The sequence below is a fragment of the Chrysemys picta genome, unplaced genomic scaffold, assembly GCF_011386835.1.
Source record: "Chrysemys picta bellii isolate R12L10 unplaced genomic scaffold, ASM1138683v2 scaf3839, whole genome shotgun sequence".
NCBI classification, from domain to species: domain Eukaryota; kingdom Metazoa; phylum Chordata; order Testudines; family Emydidae; genus Chrysemys; species Chrysemys picta.
In genome coordinates, this window is record NW_027056540.1 from 1 (window position 1) to 5,000 (window position 5,000).

At 46.1% G+C, this 5,000-nt stretch overlaps 1 long non-coding RNA gene across 1 annotated transcript; it reads right to left on the reverse strand.

Moving 5' to 3' along the window:
• Positions 1 to 94: 94 nt before the first annotated feature.
• LOC135980518 (uncharacterized) lies at positions 95 to 4,994 on the reverse strand. Its single transcript, XR_010597547.1, has 3 exons — positions 3,599 to 4,994; positions 553 to 870; positions 95 to 473 (listed from the first exon to the last, which is right to left on the reverse strand). It is a non-coding gene; the product is annotated as an uncharacterized LOC135980518 (long non-coding RNA).
• Between the last annotated feature and the right edge of the window lie 6 nt (positions 4,995 to 5,000).

Genomic DNA, 5,000 nt, shown 5'->3' on the forward strand with positions numbered 1-5,000 from the left:
GTGGGAGCTGAGGACTTTCTAATGATTGGAGACATTGGTAGGTAGTTACACAAGGGAAAGGGAGGCAGAAACAGTCAGGTAGAGTATCATTCACAGCGATCTCCATAAACATCTGCCCCCTTCATTAAATCCCTCACAAGAGCATTCACAGAACAGACCTGAGCAGAGAACTCCCGCATCCTCTTTGAGTCTGCAGTTGTGCTGGCCCAAGACCCTGGAAGGACACGCCCAGAGATCAGACTCATTCCCAGAGCAGTTCACGTCATCCAGCCAGATCGGCCCAGATCCTTGCCCATAATGAGCAGAGACAGTTGCATTAATGGCATGTCCACATCCCAGTTGTTTGCAAACAACATTGGAGTCTGACAGATCCCAGGAATCATCACAGACGGTCCCCCAGCTGCCATTGTAATAAATCTCCACTCTCCCGGCACAGCGACCTGCCCCATTCGCCAGTCTGATCTGTCTGCTCCCTGCAGAGATAAATCCCAGCTGTTAATATGTATTTTCCCACTGAACAGAAACTGTTTGTGAGATTTGGAAATGAATCACCTGAGCAAACAACACCAACGTCCTCAGCAATTCCTGCCTGGGCTGCCTCAGATGTGGATTTGTCACAGAGAGTCAGACGAGTCTCATTTCCTGCACACTGGACCATTCTTAGCCCCACAGGGCCTGTTCCTTGCTCAGACTTAGGGGGGTTATAAGCTTTCTCAGCGGCTCCGCACTGGAGCTGCCTGCACACCACGCTGGCATCGTTCATGTCCCACTGGTCATCCAGCACTCTGCTCCACACACCACGGAGGGAAATCTCAACTCTCCCATCGCACCGGCTCTCTCCATTCAGCAGTCTGAGTGATTCAGAGCGACCTGGGCTCAGGAGAGATGAGAAACATGCTGAATAACACTCCTGATTATATACTAGAAATAATGCACAGTGTTTAAGAAATTATGAACTGTTTCTAACTCAGGGGATGCCACATAGTTAAAAGGAGTAATCTCTGCAGAAAATGCTGTTTTTTTGAATCTCTAAGTGGAGGGTGCTATAAGGATTGTAACACACAGTGAGGCAGAGTGGCTTGTTAGCATATTCTGGGAGATGCTAGGCTCACAGCTACACTCTATTTTTAGTGTGCCAAGTTCCTTGAGCTGGGAATTACATGCCCAGCACAGAGTGTAGATGTACCTGTTGCCCAGGGAGTTCCCCAGTGCCAACCCTCAGAGCACACTCCATACCACAACTCTCTTCTGGCCTGACACGCTCATTGCCCTAAGTCACAGGTGTTGAAATCTGCATCTAAAAGGTGTTGTGTAAGGTGTTATGCAAACTGCTATCACACCGGTCATTCATATTGTTGTGTGATGCATGAATGGGTGAGGTTTAAATAACAATAGATGTGTGCTGGAAATATGTTCCTATAATGTGTGCCTAAGCCCAGGTGTCCTAAACAAAGGGCTGTTGTTTCGCTGGCTTGACTGTGTCTCCAATGTAAATTAAGTGTGGAAGCAGAGGAAGAACTGTCATGCATTGCATCCCCTTCCTGTCAGTTCTTTCTCTGCTTCCACATAAGCAAGGTGAGAGCAAAGAGAAAGAAAAGTCCATTTATGTGTAAGGTAAACAAAGCCATTGGGACAATAGATGTGTGCCTAAGCCCAGCTGTCCTAAACAAAGGGCTGTTGTTTTGCTGGCTTGACTGTGTCTCCATTGTAAATTAATTAAGTTGAAAGCAAAGCAAAGAAAACTCCATGTACATGTAAAGTAAACAGAGCCATCAGGCAAACAAGTAGGGGACGATGACCCCTTAACAATCTCGATGGGGGATGGAGGCTGCACCCCCAGGAAGCCTTCCTGCCTCTTCAAACAGGGTGAATGAACTTTGGGAAGATTTGAGCAGAGGCAAAAAGCCATTTTGTTATCTGTCACCTCAGGGTCAAAGGAGGAGCAGCGCCCTTTGAGCTCATGTAAAGTGGATCTTCTTGGTCTGGAAAACAAGAGTAGCTGGAACTGACTAGGTGAAAAATCTGCTTAGACAGAGACTGTAACTTGATGGAGTTACGTTTTGAGTCACTAGAAAGCATGTTTTGTTTTGTTTTACTTATTATACCTGTGTCTGCCATTCCTAATTATTATTCCTTAAATATCTGTTCTTTGTTAATAGATTCACTCTAGTTTTATCACAAAACCATCCCAGTGCACTGTATAAAACTGAAGGGTAAAATCCTCAGCCAAACTAGCAGGCTCGTATCTCTTTGGAGGCAGCGCACTTGATAACTTCTGTGAGTACCCAGTGAGAGGGACTGACCGCAGCCGAATGATGTCTCTGGGGAACTCGGACACTGGGGTTGACTGATGGTTCCCGGTAAGGGGAGGTTTGGACTGGCAGAATCCTGAGGCGTTGCTAGCCGGGCAGGCGAGCTGGTGTGGCAGGGAGCTGACAATAGCTGAGCAGCACAAAGCTCTCACTTGCTGAGGCAGAGCAGTAACCGTGTCTGACAGTTCTGAGTGACCTGAGCAAGGCCTCACATACCCTCACTTTCACCATCTGTAAAATGGAGGGGATAATAATCCCACCTACTGCCCAGGAGCTTTGTGAGGATTAACTAAAGTTTGGACAGTACTTTGAACACATCAAGTGCTACAGAAATGGTGAGTGCTCTGAAGAATCAGGCTCTGGGAGGTCTCCGATTGGTGTCCCACCACCCCAAGTTAGAGAAGACTTTGGAAATTTTGGCTTTAATCATCTGAGGTAAAACTTCCAAAAACGCCCAAGTGACTAGGAGCCTAAGTCCCCTTTGCAATTGGGACCTAGGCAAACAGATGCTGAAGTCTTCATGGTATGGAGCTCCTAAGTGACTTACGAAATTGAAAGTTAAGTCCCTAAATCACTTGGTGCTTTTGAAAATGTTTCCATGGGCAGCAGCCACCCAGTGCAGTCAATGATGCAGGAGCTGTGGGGAACAAATAGTATGTGTGCCTGAAATTAGACTGTATCATAATGTATCTGCATAAGGGGGCAGGAGAATTAGCAACGTACAGACAACCTTAATGTTGGTAATTTCTAAATTTTGAGTATCTGACTTTCACTAAAAACATTATCCTTTTCTCTCCTCTCTCTCTCTCTCTCTCTCTCTCTCTTTATATGTAAGTGTAACCCTTCTGCCCATCTAAGTTGGCAGCAACAAGGGCCGGGTTCTGTATCTAGGGGTTCCGTTTCAATAACGCAATGCAAAACCGGCTCGAGCCCCCACCCAGTGACCTGGGACAATTACATACCACCCCCTGGGCGCCTCTAAGAGGCAATACTTCCCCTCTCGCAAGCACGGAGTCTGAGTGTAACAGAAAATGTTTAATAACATGAGGTAAACGACATCAGCATTAAATTGGAAAAAACACCACAAACAGGATTCATAACACAAACCATGAGCAAAAAAACCCACCCCAGCAAATTGGGCTGTGTCCTTTCCCGTTGGTTCTTGAAACCAGCAACCCAAGGATCACCAAAGTCCCAAAAGTCCAACAACCCCCCAAAGTATCTGTCCCTGGTCAGTTCAGCCCCAGAGTTCAAGGGGGGGGGGCACGCAGGTTGTTAAGGGGCACCTTATGTGATCCGAGGCTGACCGGCTGCCTCTCTGTGGGGTTCCGCGGCAGCCTTCACCACGAGTCGCTCCACTCCATCAGCTGTCCCGTGAGCTGCTCCCGTGTCCCACGAACTGCTCTGGCAGCTGCTCCGCTCATCTCACCGACCTGTGAGCCGCTCAGCTCCGCTCCAACCCTCCCCGTGCGGCTCCACTCTGCTAGCGGCTCCTCCAGCTGCTTAGCAATATAGCTTCAGGCTCCCCCACTAGTTAACACAGCCTCAGTGATCTCAGCTCTTAATAACTTTAGCTCTTTTGTGATTTCAGCTCTTAGCAATTTCAGCTCATAGTAGGGGAGCCCCAGTATTAGTGCACCATTGACCCAAAGTGAATTCAGCTCAGCAGCCTGTAATTAGAGTCCTAATGGAATCAAAGTTAGCTCTGACATTCAACAATGGGGAGAGAAGGTAGTGCAATTGGTGTTTCAAACCCTCAGAAAGGGCCCATACCATCAGATACAAATACCTATCCCCATGCTCTCTCTATTCACTGGGTTTTGTAACCCATGCCCCTTGTCAAGCAAGTGCTACTTAGGTAATGGTGAAGGACTCACTCAGTCCTTCTGTCATACAACAGTTCCACTGGCCTTGATTCACAGAATCAGGGTAACAAAACTTTATTCTTCCTGCCACAATAACAGAGAAACTGGGGATCCCACACCAGCCAAAGTAACCACTTTGAGTTGCTGTTGTTTCATGCCAGGCGAGTGGGTGTGCCTATGCAAACAAGATCAGCCCCTGGAGTTCTTTTCCACACTCGCCATAATTCGCCACCAGATGTCAGGGTAGAGCTCATCCTGACTCTGCTTACATCAGGTAAATAATAGAGTTTGTTGAAAACCGCAAATTTTTTCCTGTGAAGTATTTCAAATGCAATATTTCACTTTTTCTCTGGATTTTTTTGAAAAAGAACCAAGATTTTGACTTTTGGAAATGGAATGATAATTATTGTTTAGATTCTAACTAAAATGTTTCATTTCAGGTTCTGGAAACAAAAAATCAGTTTTCCATTTCCATTTTATAGTTTACAGATTCTCCTGCGTTCTCTCCCTTGTTATCTCCCCCCTGTTTTTCCCACTATAAAAAGTTTGAAAAAAGGATCAGAAAGCAGGGAACAACACTCCTGAACTTTTTTCAACTGGAAAGGTGTGAATTTTTTTATTTTTATTTTTACAGTGAGAGAAAGTACTATTTTCTTTGTGGCATGCTACCAAAAATATCCTCGGGTACTCACGTGAGAAAAAGAAAATTGTTATTTTCAGCAGTTTATATTTCAGCCAAAATGGAAGGAATTTCACTGAAGCAAGGGGAGGTGCTTTCCTGGCACTGACCCCTTGCCAAATTGCAAAGGCCTGCTAGAGTCGA